The sequence below is a fragment of the Notamacropus eugenii genome, chromosome 4, assembly GCF_028372415.1.
Source record: "Notamacropus eugenii isolate mMacEug1 chromosome 4, mMacEug1.pri_v2, whole genome shotgun sequence".
Classification (NCBI taxonomy): Eukaryota; Metazoa; Chordata; class Mammalia; order Diprotodontia; family Macropodidae; genus Notamacropus; species Notamacropus eugenii.
Window position 1 is genome coordinate 81,445,606 of NC_092875.1, and position 24,402 is coordinate 81,470,007.

Here is a 24,402-nt window from a genome sequence, read left to right on the forward strand (position 1 = left end):
GGTGAAAATGGAGTCGAGCATGGCACTAGGGCAGCCAAGCTCTTCATTTATCCCAGGGATAACGCTGGTCATTAATGGATGTCCTCCTCACCCCCAGCCATGAATCCAGATGAGTGAAAAGCTGTCTTTTTTCTCCTCCCACCCTTCCAGTCAAGGACTTAAATTCAAAATTTTCTGTTCCATTTAAACTGTTCGTTAATGTTTAAAGGTAGTTTTGTTAAAATTCATTTTTCTAGATCAAACCTGCACAACATACAGCCCTCAGTGTCCTTGTGGCTGGCCCAAGGATTTTGGGCAGCCTTCCACTGCTCACTCTCTCCCATTTATCACCTGACCTGGGACAACCAACCATCACCAGTCTCTCTCTAGTTACCTTTACTTAGAAAGTGAGCTTTCAAAAATCTCTCTTTGGCCTGAAGAAGTTCAGCCTATTTTAATTTTGACCCCTGCCTACTGCCAAGTTGAGCAGGCCTGCTCTAGATAAAAGAAATCAATCTCTATTTTGTCTTTGAGTTTTGTACTCCTTGAAGCTACCCCATGGGGGATGGGTATCAAGCTGCACTGGCCATCAGACTGACACTTTAAGACTGGAACTATGGAGCTGGAGCTTTAGCCCAAGAGTCTTTCTTCAGGTGATAGGGCCAGGGAAGAAAGAGCTGGGACCATGACCAGTACTCCCCTGAATCTGAGGCACATGGAGATGAAAACTAGAGTGGCTGGGTCTGGCAACTAAAAATCTCATTAGTTGCTGAAATGAAAAGAGAGGGGGCTCTCTGCCACTGTGCTTTCCTAAGGTCTTAGACATGTAACCCCAGTTTTTAATCCTATTCACTACTTATAAGTGTGGGAGTGATTGGGGGTGGGGGCAGAGGTTTCCATGTAGACCCATTTAATGCTTTTCTATTAATTTTTGCTATATGTAGTTAACTATATGGCCACAGCATGCTGAGTGACTGTGTCCTTTAACGTGAGAAGCAGGTTTACTTGACTGACAGAAGAAATTCTAAGAGCAGGGTAGGGACTACAGAGTTATCGTGTTCATCTTTGGATATTTTCACCAAGAGGCCATAGCTGCATGCCCACTGCTGGCCATTGTGCCAGATCTCCAGCCTGGTCTCTTGCCTTTGGGAAGGGGAATAACATGATTCCTTCAGCTGCAATTATACCTTTACTTACTTTTTTTAGAGGACTCCACCCTAAGGGACTCCAAACCTCTATGTGAACAAGGGCACCTAAGTGGTACAGTGGACAGAGCCTTAACTTGAAGTCTTCTAAGAAGATAAAGGCCTTTCTGAGTTCCAATCTAACTTTATTCACTTATTAGCTATGTGAACCTGGGCAAGTAATTTAACTTGTGTCTGCCTCAGTTCCCTCAACGGCAAATGGGGATAATGATAGAACTTATACATAGGGTTGTTGTGAGGATCAAATGAGATATCTACAAAATGCTTAGCAGAGCATCTGGCACATAGTAGATACTTAATAAATGACTGTTTCCTTCCTTCTTATGGAAAATGAAAATCTACCTAAACACGTTCCTCAAATGAACAAAATTTCCTCTGGTCATAACCTGCCCCCGTACCGATGATTCTAAACTCCTGGTCATCATTCAAATGTCATTTTCCACACCCTCCCTGGGCTCATCCCCCATCCCTTATTGCCATTCCCCTCAGCCCCACCCAGTGTCCCATTCAACAGTTACCCATTTCTTCTACTGTGGTCTCTGATATGTCTGCTCCAGAGACACAAATTTGCTATCATCTTCAAACCTTTCCTTTCCCACTCCTTCCATCTATTGACCCTCACTGAGAACTGGCTTTCTCTTAGTAACAGAATCTTCCTGGTCATATTTCTCCATCTCACTGATCAAGATGGGGGACTTGCAATTCTCCTTGCTCTTCATTCCTGTCTTCAGATTTTCTCTCTACTACTATTACTCAGTAATCTCTCCTCCTTTAAGGCTCACTCAGTCTACATCTACCATCCAATTATTTCTGGTAGCTATTGTCTATAGACTTCCAGGACATTCCCATCCTTTACTTCAGGAGTTCAGTACTTGACTCACAGTCTCTCCTCAACTCCTGCCTTTATGCTAGGGGACTACAACTTATTTACATCGTTCATCAGACACCCCAAATTCCTAGTTCTTCAATTTATTTATTCCCCTGACTAGTTACCCCTCTACCTAATTTAAGCTGCCCATAAAATTATGCCCTTGATCTTGCCACTTCCACAGATGTACCACTTCTGTGCTCATGCGCTTTGAAACTCCCTTATCTAATCATATTCTATTATCATTTCATCTTTCCTTCTGCCTTGCCACCCCTAACCTTGTTCTTCATCCACATCATAACCCTCAGTCTCTCAGTCCCTCAGTTATCTCCCAAGCAATCATCACTCTACCAGCTACACTCTCCTCCTTTCTCCATGTTTACGTCTTGGTGAACTGGTTTAAATATACATTGTCCTCCTCTCCTGAGTCCCTTACCCCTTAATCTCTTGTAAATCTTGCCCTTCCATAACTCAGCCTTGGATTCCTCTCACATTTTGCTTTCTTGTCTACTATACAGTGCTGCTGAATGAAGCTGGAGAAAATGATGAACCTGTGCTGATTAGGTTCACTACAACTATGTGTTATATAACTTCAACTGGGTCTTGAGCAAGACAATCCTTTTATAACTCCCATATCAACTCACTATCCTATTCTCCACAGTGGTTCTTCCAAATCTTTTAATTCATCTTCAAAGCTCCCATGGCTCCCCGCTTCTTCTACCTTCCTAGTTGAGGACTTTGTTTCATATTTTACTGAAAAAAATTTGAGATCATTCATGGATAGCTCCCTTTTCATTCCTCATTTCACACCACTCACATACCTTTTGCTACCATCTCCATGCTTTTCCTTGCAAAGGAAAACTTTCTACATGCACAAGTGATCTCATTCTAGTTCAGCCGATTGATCCTAACATCTCCACTCTCTCATTGATCTTCAAACTTACTCTGTCTTTTGTCTCCTTATTTACTGCCTACCTACACACATCCTCAAAAACCACTCCCTTGACCCAACCATCCTGGCTCACTTTTCTCTTCTTGGTGACTATACTTCTTGAGAAGGTGGGGGCCATTTTACTGTATGCTGACTAATGTCTTGCCACTGTACCCCTTTGACTCTGGAGGAGAGAGTGAGGCAGATGGCTTTGCATAGGCCTGCCTCACTTAAGTCCAACTCACTTATTAGTGAAGATATACACTCCTGATGACACTGGTTCTTTTTGAGAATGAAAGGACAACAACAGTCTGTGAGTAGTACTAGCTAATCCTTTGGGGACCCAAATGAGTAGTTCCATTTGGGCAATGCTGCTATTTCCTCCCTCCTTCTCTTCTGCCACCCCCATTCTCCTTCTCTTTTCCCTCTATCCATGGGGAGTGTCATAACCTTATAAGTGCTTTTGATTGTGTACATTTTGCAAGATATCTTGAAGATTGGAGAGTTGGCTTCTTTTCTTCCCTATTTATTTATTGTATTTGTTTTAAAAACCTGTTACAATTAAACTTTTTTGCTTCATGTAGTTTTCATTCATGATTTTTTGAAATATAGCTCTGATAAACCAGGTTTTGATAAAGCCTATTGGGATGCAAATAGTGCTACTTGACTATGCCTTTAATCCCAAGTCACTCTGGCTGTTTATTGTCTTTTCTGCCTCAATTCCTCAACTGTAAAACGGGAGTAATGATAACACTTAGTTCCTAGGATTGCTGTGAGGACTGTGTGTGACTGGTATTGCAAGTACCAATTTGCTACTGGGGTGATTATTCCCAAATCTTACTTACTTACTAGACTTATTTCCAGTCTCATTTTCCTTTCCTTCTTGCTCTGAATGTTCAGGAACTTGACTGTACCTTTTTTTCTCAATTATTTTTGTCCCTCATTCCCTGACTCCCCTTAGTCCTCCTGGTTCTCAAGTGCCTCCAGCTCTCAAATTCCTTCAGCCCAGTTTTGGTCCTGATGCCTCTTGTCCATTCAGAAACCTGAAGAATGACAGGTTCCAATGGTGACCTGGTCAGAGTTCATATTTTATATCCATTTAGAAATATCTGATATTGTGTTGTCTTGGGCAAAGACAAGAGTTAATAGTCAGTCCTTTTTCTCCAATAACAACAGTGTTATACTCTTTGCATCTCATTTTGAAAACTGCAAGACATTTTACAGACATCATTTCAAGTAAATCTCACAAGAACTCTGAGAAGTAGGTAATATAAGTTTACTACTCCCATTTTACAGATGAGCCAACTGAGTATCAAAGAGAGTAAACTGAATATCAAAGAGTTTAAGGGATTTTCCCATAGTCATAGAGTTAGTGTCACCAGTGGAATATGAGCCCAGGTCTGCTTGATTCCAATACAGTTCATCTTTGCTTCACTCCCAGGTTTTCCTCCACTGAAAGTTCATGCCTTCCTCCCACAACAGACCCCAGAGACCTCCCAGGAAGTTCTCTCTCAAGCCGTCAACCTCTGGTAAAGTATTGTGGGGTGGGGGCAGTGGAGGGAGTGGGATATCATAATATTGTGGAGTCACAAAGAGGGAAGAGACCTTGGAGATGTTCAGGTTTAACCTTCCCCTACTCCACCACTACATCTCACTCCACATTCACTCTGTCTACACATTTTAACACAGAAGAAACAGCCAAAAGACAGAAGGAGACTTATGGAAGGTCACACATGGTATTTCTGACATTGCCTACCTTGGCACGTAGGGGAGGTCTCCTGGAGTGGGGGTAGATTCTGTGTTCTACCTAAAATGAAAGTTAAAATCAAGTACAGAAAGCCAAGACAGTGAGTTTGCAATGTTGGGAGCTCATTGCATAAAGGTGGCTCAGATGATAGGGCTAGTAGGTGGAGCTGAAACACTATCTGGACCCAGAGAGGTGGGAGCCATCTTCAAATGGAGGCTGGACTGTTAGCAGCCCTGCTGTAAAGCAGGGGATGAGGAGGAGTCAAAGGCTATTGTGAATGGAAAAGTGAGACTCAGGAAAGAGAAGAATGGTTGTACAAGGCAGTTATTAGGGAAAGTTTCTAAAAGGGCCTTGTACTGGAAGCCTTTGGTGCCATGGAATATTCTCTGCATAGATAAATTTGGAATCATGCTAAAAAAATGACTAAAATGTCTACATCTTTATCCCAAAATTCCACTGCTTGGAAAATACCATAAGGAAAGCAAGGTCAGAAAGGAAAGCACATAATATGCCAAGATATTTCAAGTAACCTTCTGTAGGAGGAAATAACTGGAAACAAAGTAGATCCGATTGATTGTGGAATGGCTAAAAAAATTTGTGAAACGTGAATGTAAGAGAATATCATTGTCTTTTAAGAAATTATAGGTAAAAAGGATATAGAGAAGCATAAGAAGACATATACATTGATGCAAAGTGTATTAAGGAGAACCACAAAAACAATACATACAATGACTGGAAAGAATAACAACAAATAAAACTTAAATTATGTGTAAATTTTTCACACAGTGTACTTCTCTAGGTGGAACAGGCTGGCATTTTGGTTGAACCCAAGTGCCTTTTTCTTAAGCTTCCCTGTTGTTCTGATAGTTTTCCTTTACTCACTTCAGGAAGCTATTTATGCTCTTGGAACGCTTAATATGCTCAATGTGCACATTAATTGTCTAGGTTAGAATCTTGCCCTTAAACTGTTTGTTTACAACAATGCCTACTGCATGTTCAATAATATTATAGACCTATTCATTCTTGCCATGGTAGCATTTGTGGAGTATTCCTGGCTGAACTGTGCTCATACCCTTGATGTCTACAATATCACAACATATGTATGCATATACATAGCCAAAAGGACAACGGTATGTTTTCAAAAGGGCTTAGAAAGCATGTATCATGTCCCTCTTCTTTTTCCTTTTGTGTTTGTCATTTTACCAACTCATTGGAATATAAGAGCTGGCAGAAAATGTAGTTGGCATTTCTTTTTCAAGTGTAGATTGTACTACATCACAGAATTACACAATATTAGTGGGAAAAGGTTCCTCAGAGACCACCCAGTGGAGCACATGCATAGAAAACACTCCCTACTACAGGGTACCCAATATGCTTTTGCTTAATGACCTCTTGCCATAGTGAACCCACAATGCTCTGAGGTGGCTCATTCCACTTTTGGACAGCTTTAAGTGTTAGGACATTTTCCCTGGCATCAAACTAAAATTTGCTTCTTTGTGACATCTACTCCATTGTTACTAGTTCTCTCGCGTTGGGTCAGATAGAATAAGTCTAATCTCACTGATTTCTCTTTCAGCTTTGACATTCTGTGATACAAAAACGACAATAATAACAACTGATTAAGAACCAAGTTTTTAATATTTTAAAATGTATATGTACTTTTTAAATGTTACTATATTGAATACTCGTAATACCCTAACTATACAGAATGAAAGCTTTCAAAATAAAGACCTAGTGGAAAACATCTCTGAACCATGTGGAAACAAGATGAAGTACATGTAATTCCCATCATCCTCTCTGCTTTCAGAGGTTTCCTGAAGATACCTTCAGGGGTCTACAGAAAGCAAGTTTGCATGCTAGCATTTTTACTCAGTTTTTGCTCAATGACATAAAGTAGTCATAAAATTCATCTGTGCAATAGAAGGAAGAAATTTGGTTAGCCCTGTTGTCTAGGGTGTTAGATGAGAGACCTAGCTCCTTTGGGCACACTCATTGTTCATTACTGAAAATGAATAAAGGTGATCAGGAATTAAATCTGTGACTCAGAAGGTCCTCATAGAAATCCAGACTGCAAGAGATCAATCAGGATGGGCTTCAGGGTGGGCGTTTTTGCCCTATGTCAGCAATGGTCTCAGTGTACCATGGGTTATGGGAAAACCAGACCTGTCCTGGGGAGAAACATGAGACCTGAGATTCCTCAGGATATGTTTCAAGATTTGTCCAGAGTCCTTGCTGTAAGAAGGACACTGGAGGAATATTTGCTGGGAAGGATGAAGAAAGTAGAACAGATATTTCAAAGGAAATACAGCCCAACAAGGAGTTAGAGCTATTGGGGCAAATTCACTGGGGGTGGAAGGGATAGGGACATGAGGTGTGTATGGTTTGGAGGTCAAATCAATGGTACAGCCCAGGGGTGGGGAATGTAAGGCCTTAAGGCCACATGTAGCCTTAGTTAACTTTAAAAAGAACAAAGAGTTTTCATTTTTTGAAATTATTAACTACATAGTACTCAGAGTTTTACAAAATAATATACATTTTAAAATATATCTAATTGATGTTTCTTGAATGTGGCCTTATTTGATTACAGCTAAATTAATAACATGAAAAGCTTCCCCCTCCCTGATAGAACCATTCCCATGCATTGCTGACATAGATTGAAGACAGAATTATGAATACTGAACTTTCTGTTTCCTTGAGTTAGGTGGAGAGAAGTATAGTTCTCTTTTCCCCTTTGGGAAACTTCCTCAGCCAAGGTTCACGATTATCATGAAGCATTAGGTGTTGGAGGGATGGTGAAGTTGTGAACCAGCTGGAACTAGAAGGGAGAAAGGATAGAAGGTGGGAAGTAACACCCCTCCCCTTTCTAGGGAGGATGTAGGGATGAGGGGCACTGGCCTGGTAGATTGGAACTATTTCCAGCTTTAGACAGAAGGAAGGAGAGAGTAAGCAGGAAAAAGAAAAGTGAGGGAGTGCAGTGAAAGAAAGAAAAAAGATGGAGGGAGGGAATAGGGATGGAGTAATAAAGGAACCATGATCTTGCTTTTTGTCCTAGCCCACATCTTCTTCCTTAGATGCCTCCAGCTCCAGTTCAAGTCTCCTCGCCTAGCTTCTTCCTTGGTCCATCCCTTTCCCCTGGCTTCATCTTTGTCAGTCTCCCCCCTTGTGAACATTTTCCCATTACTCCACCCCCCCAAACAGAGTATCAAGTGAGACTCTGGGTCAAACCCTGGAACATCTTTATCTCCTTCTCCAGGGAAGTCTGACCATTTTCTGTATGCCAGCTGGTCTGATCGAAAAGCCCCACTTTCCAGAATGACAAATGTGTAAGGATTAGTTGGATATGGGTTAAAAACTTCTTTAGCACTGGCAGCACAAGGATGGTTTTCTCAGTATTGGTGACATTCATTGAAAACAGCAGTATTGTAGGAAACGGTAAAAAAATTATGTAGAATTGCCCTAACTATTATTCCTAAGATTGTGAAGAAGACCAAAATGAGGCTCCAAGCAAGCCAGTTCATGCAATCTTCCTTGAGAATAAACCCTAAAGAGCAGACTAATTAATGCTTGTCACCTTTTAGAAACTGGTCCAGGGTCGACTATATAGTTTCCCTTCCCTGTGCTCTCCTCTAGAATGGCTGGAACAACTCTTCTCTCCTTCCACCCACATTCTCAGCCTACAGCTGGCATTTTCCACCACCTCTGGATTACCTGACATACCAAATTATATAGAACCTGTTTCATCCTGAGGAACCCTCCCCTCTTCCCATCCCCAAACCTATCAAGAGCAAGAGACATCTGCATACTGCTGTGGGAAACTGGGGTGAGTCACACTTGTCTTTGATAGGAGAAAAGGGATACTTGGGGTCTGGATTGTGCAGAGATTGGAGTAAGAACAAAATGAGGATGGGGAGTTGACACTCAATATATAGGAGGACAATCCTTTAATATTATCCACATACTCTGCCCCCCAAACTCACCCCCATGTCACCATTACCTTGGCAACCCTTGGCAACTGTCCTGTGCCCACAAATAACAAATATAAACGCCTGCTTCCATTGAAATAGTCATTGCCAGGATCTCATTAAGCTTCCACCAAAAGGCATGTTTCAAAATATCTTCTATTGACCTGAAAGTTTGGTTTAAAAAAGGCAAACAGGCTAAATGCATATTATTTATTCCCTTAAAGATAGTGGTTATGTGGCCATGGAGCCAGAGACGGAAATCTCTGACTGATTGTTACAGAAACGACCAGGCTTAAATCTGTTTTAGGACAAGCCTAGGGTGTCTGTGTCCCTCATATTTATGGTCTCTATATGTGATCAACTACACCATGAGAAAGGAATTTCTTAATTGGATGGGTTGCAAATACAATAAAATAATGGAGTTGACAGTTTCAATTGAAATTACAATCCAGGATATCTGTGTTTTCTTTACCATTAACATTCCATAACATACTATATGTCCACAAATATTAAGACATGGAAAAAGTCCCATTATTCAAGATAGTGTCTCACATTAAGGGTCTTACAAAGTATGCTAAGTCAACCCCATCTGACTTTGTTGACGTAAAAAGAGGTATTCTCTGAGTTTACTTTAGACAACAAAGAGTCTGTTGGGTCCAGGCTCTTCCTCTGAATGATTAATTTAAGCTCTGGACTTTATTAAAGTCCAAAAATGATATTAAATGTTATCAGTTCTGAAAGAGGATACCAAGGGTCAAGGTCATAATCACTCAGGCTCTACCCTACGCCCCTTGAGTGTCAGCTCTGACTAAAGGAATCAGAACCTCCAAAAGACTGGAAGTAGGAGTTTTCTCCAACCAATCTGTCTCATAGAAGATGACCACTGGCCCACCTCTCCAGCTGAAGAGAGAAGGTAGTGAAGTAGAGAGAAGTGAATCTCCTATGATCCCATGGTTCTAAAAGACAGCTCATTACCACTTCTTTGCACCCATGTTTTCTCATGCAGGGGACATTCCAAGAGGGGACTGAGACCACCAGTCACAGGGATGGAAGATGTTAGTGGGAGGATCCAGGGAATCAGAGACAATTCCTTAGCTCCACTCATAGACCCCTGAAGAGAAAGGAACTCAGACTGTGATCCATATTGTACTACTGTAACTTTCTTATCTCTATTGCCTTATGAGCAAGGCACTCCAGAAAACTCTCAAGGGTGTTTATTATAGGGATTATTGGTGCTATTGTTGGGTTAAATGGGTGGGGAAGGGTGGAGGCACCAAGTTTTCAAATTCTCTACCTTCCTAGCTCAAATTGGGTTCAAGAGGAATTCCCTGCCCTGGCTTTTCATCATGCTTACTTCTGTAGAAGATTGAGAAAGATAAAGAAAATGAATATAAAATTGTACACACACCAGTCATGTGCTTTATCATCCTTTTCATCTGTGGCTGCACTGGAATTGTCTTTTCCTCATCTGAAACATATCATGCCAACTCAGGAGAATCTGACCTGCATACTTTGTCCTGGCATGGGAAAAGGCATTCTGTATTGTTCCTTGGGAATCTTCTCTCCATGTGGAAGGTCTGTTATAGGAACATTCTTCCTGCAGAAAGGGGTATCCTTGTCCCTACTCAGGGCAGAGGATGGAGCTGTGGCTGATCACAGGAAGAGCAGGGGCCATGGCCATACACTCCAAGCTTCTCAATCACTAAACTCAGCATTGGGTCTCCCTGGTACTTACTTGCACCCATCCCTCACCCACAGATATCTCCCCCCAAACACCAAAAACTATCAACCTCAGAGCAGAACATCCTTACTGAGAATAAAGTTATACTATATAGAGGAGGCAACAAGGAGTGTATTAGTATAAAGAGTGGAAAGAGGTGCTGCTTTGTATATTTTGGGGAGGCAGTCAGTCGGTCAATAATCATTTATTAAGTGTCTGCCATGTGCCACACATTGTACTAAGTGCAGGGGATAGAAGAAAAGACAGAAGACAATTTGTACTCTCAAGTTCACAATCTCATGGGGGAGACAACTTGCAAATAGTTATTACAAATACGTAATATTGAAGATAAATAGGAATAATCCTTCCTTCTTTCCTGGCTTCTTTCCTACCTTTCTTCCTACCTTCTTTCTTTTCTCTCTCCTATCCTGTCTTCCCCTCCCTTCCTTCCTTCCTTTTTGCCTTCTCCTTTCTTCCTTCTTCCTCTTTCCCTTCCTCTCCTTCTATTCATCCCCTTCCTTTCTAACTTCCCCTTCCTCCTTTCCTCCCTTTGTCACTTCCTCCCCCTTTTTCTTCCTTCTTCCTTCTTTCCTTCCTTCCTTCCTTTCTTCCTTCCTTCCTTCCTTCCTTCCTTCCTTCCTTCCTTCCTTCCTTCCTTCCTTCCTTCCTTCCTTCCTTCCTTCCTTCCTTCCTTCCTTTCTTCTCTAGTGCTTAGCACAGTGCTTGGCACATAGAGGGCACTTAATAAATATTTATTGAATTGAATTGTTCTCACTTGATCCTCAGCAATTATTATGTGTGGCATGTGCTGTTATAAATCCCATTTTACATATGATCAAACTGAGACTGAAAGGTTGAGGGACTGGTCCAGGTTTACACAGTTATTAAAAGTGTCAGGCAGAAAGGGAAATCGAATCTTTCTGCCTCCAATTCTGAGCATCCACTGTAACCATCCAACTCCTTCTGAACCATGTTTTTCCCAGGATCTCACTTCCTGAACTACATTCTATGGCACCTCACAAGGTGAAGTTCAAAGGTATAATGCTGATACCAGTGATATTTTTCCTATTAACTTATTAACCATTAAAATCATAACTGTGCCAAAAAATGCAGTAGGTCCTCGTATGAGAATTTCAGCCACATCATAATTGTATCTCTCAGAAAGCAAAGATGGATCATAGCAGCCTATTGATGCTTGTATACCCGGGGAAGAATATTCCCTACACATGGTAATTCCCTGATTAGGTAATAATTAATGAGAATGAATATTATAATGAAAAGTGGACCTATTCTAATGAGGGGATAGGGGAATGAGGCTGATTATATCACTCTTATCCCTAGACCACCCTTAGCCCCCAGCCATCTATACAAAGGTTCTACCCTCCCCTACTCAAGCTTAGTGGAACACGATGGGCTTCCCCAGCTGGGTGGGGTCTGAACAAGATTGAGGAGAATGTTAAATGCAATCTTATTATCAGCCCCATTCTTCAGGGGCTGATTTGACCTAGAAGAGAATGAGGAAATAGGAAGGGAAAAAATCCCAGATCTCCCAGTAGTTATTAGCTATTGATATAAGAGAACAATAATAATTTCTTTTACTTGGTTCATATTTTGGCAGAATTATACGCAGCCTTTTAAGCTTTCTAGATCATAAGAACTCCAGAAACTGTCTTCTCCAATTATCTGAAGTCTTAGAAGTGGCAAAAATGGTGGCTCTACAAGGGTTAGTGAAGACATGGAGAGAGAAAGAAGAGGCAAAGGAAGGAAACAAAGAGTAGTTAATGGGAAAAGTTGTTAGACAGTAAGAAATTGAATGACTTGAAAGACTATGGGAAGGAAAAACGAACAGAATCTCTTAGCTTTCTCTCAACTTTCAGTGATTCTTCTTAATCAAGCTCTGGGAAGCAAACAAACAAGCAAACAAACCACAAAATAACAATACATCTGATCCCTCTCTGTAAGAGAGCAGTGTTGGAGATCTCATGGGGAAAGTAGTTTAAAATTTCTCTGAGAATTCTGAGATTGGGAGTTTTTCTCACTTTCCTGGTCAGGGAAATATTGGGAATTAACAGATGAGAATGATGCAGCTCCAGAGATGGCTTGAATGAGTCTTTCAGCAGTTTCAGGAAGAAGATTGAAAGACCTACGCTGATTCTGGCAGAGGGGGTGGAGATGTCTGAGGAACAATCAATATATACTGGAACATGGAATTAGGCAGTCAAGGTCTTCATCTACCCCAGGGAGATGGGATGGCAGCACCAAAGTAGAAGAGAAATCTGATCATTAATGGATGTCCTCCTCATCCCCAACCATGAGTCCAAGTGAATGAAGAGGTATCTTTTTACCCGCCACTGTCTCTTTCCTTCTTTCCATCCATCCTTTTGGGCAGAGACTTAAAACCAAAATTTTCTCTTCCATTTAAGTGTTTCTTTAATGTGTAAAGGCAGTTCTGTCAAGCTTGGTTTATCTAGACCAGGCCTGCATAACATACTACCCTCAGTCCATTTGCAGCCCACGAAAGGATTATGGACAGCCCCCACTGCCAATACTCTTCTGTTTGTCATGTTACCTGCAGCACCCAACCTTCTTCAGTCTCTTTTTAGTCACCTTTACTTAGAAAGTGAGCTGCTAAAAACTTATGTTCAGCGTGAAGAACTTTATCCTCTCTCAATTTTGGCTCCTATCTACTGCCAAGTTGTGCAGGTCTGCTCTAGATAAAAGAAACCAATCTCTACTTGGTTTTTGTTCCCCCTGAAGCTGCCCCATGGGGGATGGGTATCAAGCTGCCCTGGTCATCAGATTGACACTTTAGAATTGGAACTGTGGAACTGGAATTTTAGCCCAAGACTCTTTCTTTTGGTTAAAGGACTGTGGAAAGAAGAGCTGGGAACATGACAGTGGTCCCCTGAATCTGAGGCACGTGGTGATCAAGAGCAGAGTAGCTGGGCATGGCAACTCTTGAAAATTCCATTAGCTGTTGAAATGAAAGGGAGGTAGCTCTCACTGTGCTTTCCTAAGATCTTAGACATGCAATCCCAACTTTCAATTCTGTTCACTACCTGTGATTGTGGGAGAAAATTGGTGGGTAGAGAATTCCACGTGGAAGCACTTAAAGCTTTTCTGTTCATTTCGGTAATGTGTAGTTACCTATATGACCATAGTATGCTGAGCAACTCTGTCCTTTGAATGTAAGAAGCAGGTTTGATTGACTGACACAAGAGAATCTAAAAGTAGTTTAGGGCTGTAGAGTTAGCATATCCAACTTTGGATATTTCCATTAAGAGATCATAGCTGTGTGCCCACTTGAGGCCATTCCACTAAATCTTCTGTCTGGTCTTTTGTCTTTGGAAAGGGGAACAATGTTCCTTCAGCTCCAAGAACCCTTTCCCTAAGCTCTTTTAGAGAACCCCACCTCAAGCAACTCTAAACTGCTATGTGAACAGAGGCACCTAAATGGTACAGTGGATAGAGCATTGTATCTGAAATCTTCCAAGAAAACGCAGGCATTTCTGAATTCCAATATAACTGTAGACAACACATATTACCTATGTGAACCTGGGCAAGTCACTTAACCTTTGTCTCAGTTGCCTCAACTGTAAAATGGGGGTAATCATAGCATTTATTCCCAGTGTAGTTGTGAGGTCCAAATGAGATCTCTAAAAAGTGCTTCACAGTGTCTGGCACATAGTAGGTACTTAATAAATATTTGTTTCCTTCCTTCTTATGGGAAATGAAAATATACCTAAATTTACTCCTCAATAATTAACAGACTCCTCTCTGATCATAACCCTCCACCATCCCAATGTTCCCAAACTGCTTGTCATCATTCAAACACTATTTTCTGTACCCCACTGCCAGATCCCTTATTCCCATTCCCCTCAATGCCACCCCATATCCCATTCTACAGTTACCCACTCCTTCAGCTGAGCTCTCTGATATGCCTGCTCCAGAAGCAATAAACTTTCTTTCATCTTCAAATCTTTTTGTCCCCTCACTCCTTCCATCCTTTGTTCCTCACTGAGACTTGGCTTTCTCTTGATAACAGAATCTTCCTGGCCAATATTTCCAACAGTGGCTGCACTTTCACTTATTTCTCCAACTCACTGATGAAGACGGGAGAGTTGCAATGCACCTTGCTCCCCACTGCTGTCTCCAGATTTTTTCTCTACTACTATCACTCAGTAATTGCTCCTCCTTTAAGGTTCACTTAATCTCTGTCTATAACTGAATCATTTCTGGTAGTTGTCTAGAGACTTCCACGTAATGCCCTTTACTCACTTAATAAGTTCAGCGCTTGGCTCACAGTCCATTCTCAACTCTTGTCTTCACACTAAGGGACTACAACACACACACACACACACACACATGTTGATAGATAGATAGTTTCTTAGATACCCTAGACTCCTAGTTCCTCAGCTTATTCATTTCCTTTGACCAGTTACTCCTCTACCTCATTTAAGCCACCCACAAATATGATCATACCCTGATTCTTGCCACATGCATTAATGTACCATTTCTACGTTCATGAGTTTTGAAATTCTCTTATCTTATCAAAATCTATTCCTTCTGCCTTTGTATCCCTAAACCTTGTTCTTCATCTACTTCATGATCCCCAGCATCTCAGCCCCTCCGTTCTCTCCCAGACAATCACCTCTTTACTAGCTACATTCTCCTCCTCTCACCATCTTGACCTCTTGGTGAACTGGTTTAAGTCTACACTTTCTTCTTCTCTGGAGTCCTTTACTCCTTGATCCTCTTGTAAATCTTTCCTTTTTGTATCTCAGCCTTGCATCACTCCCACTCACTCTTTGCTTCCTTGTCTGCTACACACACTGCTGCTGAATAAAGCTAGAGAAAATGATGAAATTGTGCTATTAGGGTCACTGTAAATTTGTGGTATATAATTTTAATTTGACCTTAAGCAAGGCAATCCTTTTTGAGCTCCCATATCCACTCACTGTCCCACTCTCCACAATGGCTCTTCCAAACCTTTTTATCCCTTTTCATGGTTCCTTTCCCCTACCTTTCCAGCTGAGAACCTTGACTCATATTTTACTGAAAAAAATTGAGGTCATTCATGGATAGCTCCTTTTCCATGCCTCCTCCTCATTTCACAACCCTCAGATGATGTGCTACCATCTCCATGCTTTTCCTTGCAAGACAAACTTCTCTACATGTGCAGGTGATTCTGTTCTAGTTCAGCAGATTGCTCTTTTCTATTAACCCTGCTTTCTCATTCGTTTTCCATCTCTCTCTGTCTAATGGCTCTTTCCTTACTGCCTAAAATGCCCATCTGCAAGAACCCCTTACTTGACTCATCCATCCTGGTTATCTTTCTCTTCTTCTGTGGCTAAACTCCTCAAAAAAGTGTGGGCCATCCCCAGTAATCCCAACTTTTTTTTTGCCCCTGGACTCCATTGACTATGGAGGAGAGAGTGAGGCAGATGTCTCCACACACCCAATTCACTTGCAAGTCAAGACATCACACTCATGATGTTACTGGTCCTCTTTGAGAATGAAGAACAAGCAACAATGTGTGAGTAGTACTAATTTGCCCCCTTGAGAATGTAATTAAGCAGCTCCAGTTGGCAATACTGCTAATTCCTCTGTCCTCTTCCTCCTCTTCCTCTTTCTCTTCTTCTTCTTCCCCACTTCATCTTCTCTTTTCCCTCTGTCCACTTGGGGAGTCATATCTTTACATGTGCTTTTGATTGCTTATATTTCAGAAGGTATCTTAACATTTGGGGCCTAGACTTTTTTCTTCTTATTTACTGATTTAATTACTTATTCATTCATTAATTTATTTATTCTATCCTTTTTTAAAAACTGGAACAATTAACTGTTTTGTCTCATGTAGTTTTCATTCCTGATTTCTTGAAATATAGGTCTGCTAAACAAGGCTTTTTACAAAGCCTATTGGGATTCAAATTGAGCTACTTGACTGTGGTTTTAAACCCAAGTAATTCTGGTTCTCACTGATTGGCCATGGATAGATCCCAATCCAAGCCTCACTTGCTCATTGTTTGGGGACTGATGGATGAATTTTTGTCAATAGCATTGTTTCTGTTCTGGTCACAAACTCTGAGGATCTTTTCCTCCCAGATTTCTCCTTTTGGGAAGTCTCACACACATATGTCCTACAATTCAGTAACACTGGCCTCCTTGATGCTCCTCAAAGAAGACATTCCATCTCCTGTCCCCAGACATTTTCTCTGGCTGACTGCATGTCTGGGATGCTCATTCTCCTCCTCCTGGCTTTTCTGATTTCCTTCAAAATCCTGCCTTCTATAGGAAGACTTTTTCTATCCCCCTTAATCCTAATGCCTTCCCTCTGTTGATTATTTACCAATTATTATAGATATAGTTTGAATGCATGCAGTTATTTATAACTTGTCTCCCTTATTAGGCTTTGAAATCCTTGAGTGCAAGAATTGTTTTTTTCTTCACCTTCCTTTGTATCCCCAGGGATATCCCCATAATATCTAAAACAAAGTAGGTACTTAATAAATATTTATTGATTGACAGAGAGGCTATTGTGGTCTTTTGGAAAGATGTCTCCTACATATGCCTGAAGCTCTCAATAGACTCCTTGGTTTGAGTAGAGTTTCACCTGGCAGACAATTTAGAGAGGACATTCCCTCACTGTGAAACATCATGTTACCTGGACTTTATGGAAGTTTAAGGAAGGTAACTCAAGAACTAATTTGGAATACTTACAAGGCAGTGCCAGGACTGTAGGACCACAAGCATCATACTGTGGTGGTTCTGGGGGAAAAAACATTTACATTTGGGAGCTTTTCCTTGTCCCTTGCCCACTTGGGTGGCTGTGTAGGGACAGAGCAGGGGACTATCTGTTTAGCTAAGGGTTTTCATGATACTAGGGGTATGAGTGGAGCATCCAAAGCTTACCTAATGCCTGAGAATCATCCTTTGCTTTTATATAATCAAATTTAATCTACTTTTGTCCCCTACAGTTATTTAATTTGTTATACAACTAAAAATGTTCCATTGCTCCACAACTATGGTAGAACATGTGGGAAAATTTCTAATGTTCTCTGATCTCATAGTACTCATTTGAATGTGCTGAATGACTAGGTACAAGAAAGGAAAGGTTAAGGAAAAGTTAGAGCAGCATGAAAGGAAGGAAAGTAGGAGAGAAAGAAGGAAGGAAAAAGGAAAAGGAAAGGAAGGAAAGAAGGAAGAAAGGAAAAAGGAAAGAATGGAAAGAAGGAAAAAAAGCACTTTTTAATACTTACTTATCAATCATTTACTAAGGCGCTGTGCTAAGGGATGGGCATGATCAGGAGACCAATGATTAGGGGGAAAAACAGGGTTTGGTAAGGACTGGTTCTGAAGATAAGAAGAAAGAAATGAGTCAGCGATAGTGCCAAGACTCCCTGGAAGACTAATTGAGACTTCCTTCACAGTTGTCTGAGCACAAGGAGACTTTAACAGAACGACTTCTTGAGATGTCTTATAAATAAAAGTTTACCTTTGATATGGGGGTATTTTTATCCATTTCCCTGAGCATATGTTTGTCCTTCATTTTGGAGGAAGACCATGACACCAGAGAAATGATGATGTGACTTGCACTTGACTTTGTTTTTAGTGAGGGAGAGCTGTGCCAGGTCACCAATCCCACTTTCTCCTCCTGAGCCATCTGGGTCCAGTGACCAGGTATTCATCAGGATGACTGGAGATGACCCAGGATGCAATGGAGACCTTGGTCTTTTTAAGCTGGCCTTTTCACATACTCACTTAGAGGGAGGTAATGCCCGTTGAGTGAGTAGGCCTCTTTAAGAAGCAGTCAGGGAATGGCCCTTTTAATGAACAAAAAAAAATGACTAAATCAACAGAAACGGTTACTAGTGATAATCACTCTAAGTCAGCAGTTAAGTAGAGCATGGGCAGGGACCTGTTGTTGTCCTGCCCAGGGGCTTTAGAGTACACTGGCTTTAAGGTTTTTGAGACAAGAAGGAAGGAAATAAAGAAGGAAGGAAGGAAAGAAGGAAGGGAGCAAAGGATGAAGGGAGGAAGGAAGGAAGGACATCTAGCCAGTAAATCCCTAAGCCCCAAAGGAAGGGGAGAGGGAGACAGACTTGCACTTGTCTTTGTTTTGAGTGAGGGCTGTGCAAAGTCGCCAACCTCACTTTCTCCTCCTCCCTGAACATACAATGCTCATGAGCAACATACATAAATTTCTTAGAGGTCTCTGTCATAATTATTTTACCACCTGACTTGTCATCTTCTCCTCCACCACACCCTCCTTGGTGACTTTGACGTTTAAGTTAACACTGCTATCTCCCTTGGTTCTCAGTTCATCAAGCTCAACATCCTCAGAATTTGTCTCCTTTCTTCACCATTTATCCACAGGGGTGGTGATAGTTCCAACATTACCTGAAATTGCTCACCTCCAACTTCATAAACTCTGAAATTCTCCCATCTGATGACAATACCTTGTCCTACTTTCCTTGCTGCCTACTCTTCATCCTCAACATAACTTATGATGCATCAACCCTTCCATATTCTTCTAGTCTGTGACCTTTGTTTTGGTCTTACTTCCCTTCATTCTCACTCTTGACTCTAAGGTTAATCAGCTCAAAACCATTTGGAAGCATCCCTGAACTTTCCCCAAACATACACATCCTTGTCCTTCTAACATTCATCCTTTTAAACATCAGTTTCTAATCTTCACAACTACCACCTGCCTTTTACTCTCTGCTTGTCTAACAATGGGATCCACTAGAGACGGAATAATAAATGGTTAAAGGCTATGAACAGGCAGCTGTCAGGGGAAGACATTAAAGCTCTCTGAAGCCATATGAAAAATCATTAATAATAGAGAAATACGAATTAAAGCAATTCTTAGATCCCACCTCATACTCATCAGATTGGCAAAGTTGACAAAAAAGGAAAATTCAAATAGTGGAAAGGTTACAGAAAAACAAACACTTTAATGCACTTTTGGTGGAGCCTTGAATTGGTCGAACCACTCCAGAGAACAACTTGGAAATTTGTCCAAGAAGTTACTAGATTGTGCACGTCCTTTGAAAGAGTATTGGGCTTATATCCCAAAGAAATCAAAGAGAAAAATGTCCTATACATACAAGAATTTTTATAACAGTTGTTTTCATTGCAGCCCCAAACTGGAATCTAAAGGGATACCCATTAATTGGGAACATTGCTGAACAAATTATGGAATATGAATGTGATAGAATCTATTGTACAGGAAAACATAAAGTGATTTTTTCCAGAGAAACCCGGAAGGCTTGTATGAATTGATGAGAACAAAGAAAACATTTGTATTCTAACACCAACATTGTAGAGATGAACAATCTTGAAAGACTTAAGAACTCTGATCAATCATGATTCCTGAGAACTGATGATGAAAAATGTTACCCACCTCCTGACAGAGAGGTGATGGACTAATAGGCAGGCTAAGACACATTTGTAGGCTGCCAGTTTGAAATTTGTTTGGCTTCATTCTCTTTGTTCAAAGGGCTTTTCTTATTCCCCACTCTTACATCCCCCAGTGCTGAATGAAAGTGGATGGCAGAAAAAGAAAATAAATGCTCCATAATTGAAAAACAATTAATTAGAAAATAATAAAACCTTCCCTTGACCATGTCATTACCCAAAGTCATATCCTCTTTCACTTCTACACTGCTGGAAAGAGCAACCCATACTTTGCCGTATCTACCTCTTCACCCTAACCCTAACCCTAAATGCCTCTTGAGAATCTAGATTCCATCCCCACTACTCCTTCTGGAACATCTATTTCCTTTGCCACTAATAATATCCTTGCTGCCAAATCCAGTGACCTTTTCTTCCCCTGCCATTGTCTTCCTTTATCTCTCTAAAACATTCAACACCATTGACAACCTCCTCCTTGACATTTTGCCCTTTTCTGCTTCCCATGGTATTATTCTCTCTGGGCTCTCTGCCAGTGAGATACTCTTGCCATGTCCTCCTCCTTTCACCTGAAGTGTTGATGTGCAACAAGGTTCTCTTCTCAGTTTCTTACTTCTCCACGTTTTCTCCCTTGGTGATCTCTGCCACTCCCAGGGCTTATCACCTATTTGGATAATTCCCAAACCGACATCTCTACCCAAGTTTCTCCCTAACACACTCTCCAGTTACCTACTGAACTTCTCTGCACCTTTGTCCAGGAAGTATCCCATCTGGCAGATACAGTCCCTTTATCATTTCTGACAGATAACATCTTTCTCTTCCTTCAAATCCACTTTTAGGTGCTGTCAGAAATTAAAATTCAATGTGACTCAAGCTGAAGATTTCTCCTGCTCTCACTAAATAATCTGTTTCTTTTGATGACATCATCACCCACCCCCCTCTCAGTCATGCAGGTCTGAAACGTTAGAGTCCTCTTTCCTTTCCATCATCTCTAAATCTAAACAATTATCGATTGCATATAAAATTATATGTGGATTCTATTTCTGCATCATCTTTAGAATCCATTTTCTTCTCTCTCTTCCCCCAGCACCCACCCTTCCTTCACATATTTATCACTTCTAACATGAACTACTACTATGACAACTTCTGAAGTTGTATCCCTATGCCTGATCTCTCAATTATGTCATCCCTCCCCAGCTGCCAAGACACAAATTCCCCTGGCATTTAAAGCTCTTCATAAGTTAATCCTTTCCTACCCTCCCAGTCTTCTTACACTTTACTCCCTACTCCCACCCCCACAAACTCTCCAATCCAGCCTCATCAACCTACTTGCTGTACTTTGAACAGGACCCTCTCATCTCTCTGCCTTTGTGATGGCTGTCCCCTTTTCCTGGAATGCTCTTCCTCCTCATCTCTGCCTCTTAGTTTCCCTCAGCTTCCTTCCAGAAATAGCTCAAACCCCACGTTCTGCTGGAGCACCATCCCTCTCTAAGAATGGCCTCAATCCACTCTCTCTATACATTTTGTATGTCCCTAGTTATTCACCTGCTTTCTCCCCCTCACATTAACAGGTGAGCTCTTTGGGGCAGGGATTGCTTTTGCCTTTCTCTTTCTCCTTGGTGCTTAGCACAAGCACCTGAAAACACTAAATGAATGCTGGTTGACTCATGATGCAGATGTGACCAGATCACATTTCTGCTCAAAAAATTTCAAGTTAGCTACTCTCCAGAATACAGACTTCTTTGCCTGGCACTCAAGGTCCTCCACTCTCTTATTCCTGTCTTATTTCACATGATACTCCTGTACACACTCATGCAACCTAACTGTGCTCTTATTCCCCAGTCTTCATTCCATCTCTCATCTCTGTGCATCAGGCCCCCCTAGACCCCGAATATTCTTCCATCATCTGTTGTAACTCTTCTCTTTCTCCAAGTACCATTTCAGGAGCCATCTCCTTGAGTCTCCAGCTGAAAATATTCTGTCCCTCTTCAGATTTTCCTAGAATACTTTGCCTAGCTCTCTCCCTTGTCCCTGTCTTTCTCAGTCTTGGAGAATACCTATGTGAAGTGTGTCTGAAAAGTTTTAGAGCACATTTTATCTTAAATATATGATCAATATAGCCTTCTGATAGATTGGAGGATTCTTAAAGGCAAAGAATGGGCTATTTTTCATTTTTTCTCCCTAATCCATCTTACAAAAAAAAAGAGGTGTCTCTTCAGTTAATGTCAATAAATATTTATTAAGTGTCTGCTTTGTCACTACCTCCCAGAGTGATTGTAAGGATCAAATGATGATGTGTCCAGCTAACTAGCTTAGTTAATTAATTGTCTGGGACACAAAAATGTTAACACTAAATATGTTTTTGTTGAGTTATATAGAAATTCTGCCTCCTGCACGAAATTTCAGCTGAATGATATTGGAAACCAGGTTGCAGAGCATTTAAGAAGAGAGGGAGACTAGTGGGAGTAGAGGCAACAGACTGAGGTTCGCTAGAATCATCCAGGGGTGAATTGAGACTAATAGCTTGCTTTGCCTTCAGCTGGTGGCCTAGGAGGAACTAAGCCCTGTTGGGAGAATGGGTTGTGACTTCCAAGAACACAGCAGTCCCTGGAACTCAACCGAGTGAAGGAAGGGAAGATTCAGGAGGTACATTGTGATCAAGAAGTACTTCTTGTCTTTATTCTGGCAACAGACCCCTGAGCCTCCAAAGGGAGAAGACTTTTTATGTGCCTGATTGCCTACCTCTCAACAGGACACCTACAGGATTTATTCTAACTGTTGCACTGATCCATGGGACCCTGAAGAGTCATTCATTTGAGCTGGGGAGTGGCAGGTTGCTAAATGTACCCAAGAAAGATAAGGAAGGTTGAGGCAGGGGAAAACTGACACATATGTCCTCTGTGAAGGAACATACCCAAGTGATCTCTGAGAGGAGGGAAATATTTGAGTTCTGGGGAGGCAGTACAAGGTGAGGGGGCGGGGGTACAAACCAGTAAGAACTTTAAGGTGGGAGGCGGTGTGTGCTGGAGGGATAAAGCAGGAAATAGGATTTAACATTCACCCTGGGGTGATTTCAGGAGGCCCTGGGTCTCTGGATGTCCCAACCGGATGAGTCTACAGAAGAGACAGACGGGTCGAAGCTGCAGCCTTGCTACGCGTGAAAAACGGTCGTATCCAGGTGGAGACTCCTGTTTGGGGATCCATCTGTAGGAGGAAGGGGTTCTGCTGGCAGGGCGGACTCAAAGGCAACTAGCTTCAGGGACTCAGAAAGCGAAAGTGACAGTGGGGACTGGCAGCAAAGGAAACAAAGGAACTGTCCTAGACCTCGGGCAGGTCCCTGATCCCGCCCCTGCAATTTACCACCCTCATCTTCTCTACATCTTTGTAGACCCGCCCTCATGGCCTCAGCTTTTACTTCATCCTCTTAGCCCCGCCTTCGCCAGCCCTCTGGGTCCTCTGCACAGGGAATCCAGCTCAGCCTCAAGGCCAGTTTCTGGAGGTGAGGTTGCCCAGCGCACCCTCCTGGACGAGGCAGGTGCTGCAGTAGGCAGTGCCTACAGTCAGAGGACCACTGAGACCACTAGGCCTTCGTAGACACTTGAGTGCCCACGGATTGAGTAGACTTCGTGACAGGGGCGGCGGCCCTTTTCTGGTCTGACTCCTGCTGTAGAAGTGGCTTGGTGCCACCCGAGCCTCGAGCTGAAGCCCATTGTGGTGCCTGCCCCAGGTGAGCCTCCACCCCCAGCCTGCCCAGATCCACCAAGCGCAGGATCCTCCTCTTCCACTCTCTCCTAGTTCAGTGCCTCCCTCTTCCCTCCATCTCCCATTCTTCTCTTCTTCCTCCTCCTCAACCCCCTACCCATCCGTCCTCCCCTTCTTCCTTTCCTCTATTTGTTCCTCTATCTCCTTCACTTCAGTCCCCTGCCCCTCCTCCACTCTTCATCCATATCAACAGTATGTCCATCCACTCTTCCCTTCCTCAGCTCCTCTCCACATCCCTTTCTGGCCCTTGCCCCTCCATCCTCTAGCTCTGGATCCCTCCATCCCTGTTCCTTCTACCCCATTAATCCCTTCCCCTTTATCCCCTCTACCTCTTTTCCTGTCCTTTCCATTTCTCTCCCTTCATTCTCCTTAGAGTTTTGACCCTTTATCCTTTCCCCATTCTGTTACTCTAGCCCTGCCCCTTCTACCTCCCTATTCCCACTCCCTTGTGTTCCTCCATCACCCCACCCCCTTCTCCATTCCTACTTTCCCTCCCCCTTCATCTTCCTCAGTTCCCTGCCCCTCCCTTCTTTTCTTCCTCTTTCTCTCCTCTGCTGTTTCTTCTCCCCTCCTCCTACTCTCTCAGTCTCTTCCCCTTATACACCACACCTTCTATCTATCCATTTCATTCCCTCCCCCCTCTCTTCTGGATCTCTCTCATCTTCATTCATTCTCTTCTGTTCTCTGCCCATCCATCATCCTCTTCATCCTTTCCCCTCTCTGTTCCTCCATTTCCAATCCATCCCTTCCCTGTTCTACTTTCTGCTCCAGCATTCCTACCCCTGCCTTTTCAGACCCCTCTATACTTCTCTTCCTT

General features: G+C 42.1%; 2 long non-coding RNA genes across 2 annotated transcripts in view; one reads left to right on the plus strand and one right to left on the minus strand.

The window, feature by feature from the left end:
* LOC140500191 (uncharacterized) overlaps positions 1 to 24,402 on the minus strand; it is a 152,726-nt gene that overhangs the window by 4,808 nt on the left and 123,516 nt on the right. Inside the window, exon 2 of the long non-coding RNA XR_011965633.1 lies at positions 4,740 to 4,790. This is a non-coding gene — a long non-coding RNA (uncharacterized lncRNA). The remainder of the gene's footprint in view (positions 1 to 4,739; positions 4,791 to 24,402) is intronic.
* Positions 3,180 to 24,402, plus strand: part of LOC140500192 (uncharacterized) — a 68,603-nt gene continuing 47,380 nt past the window's right edge. Inside the window, exons 1-2 of the long non-coding RNA XR_011965634.1 lie at positions 3,180 to 3,296; positions 4,425 to 4,512. This is a non-coding gene — a long non-coding RNA (uncharacterized lncRNA). The remainder of the gene's footprint in view (positions 3,297 to 4,424; positions 4,513 to 24,402) is intronic.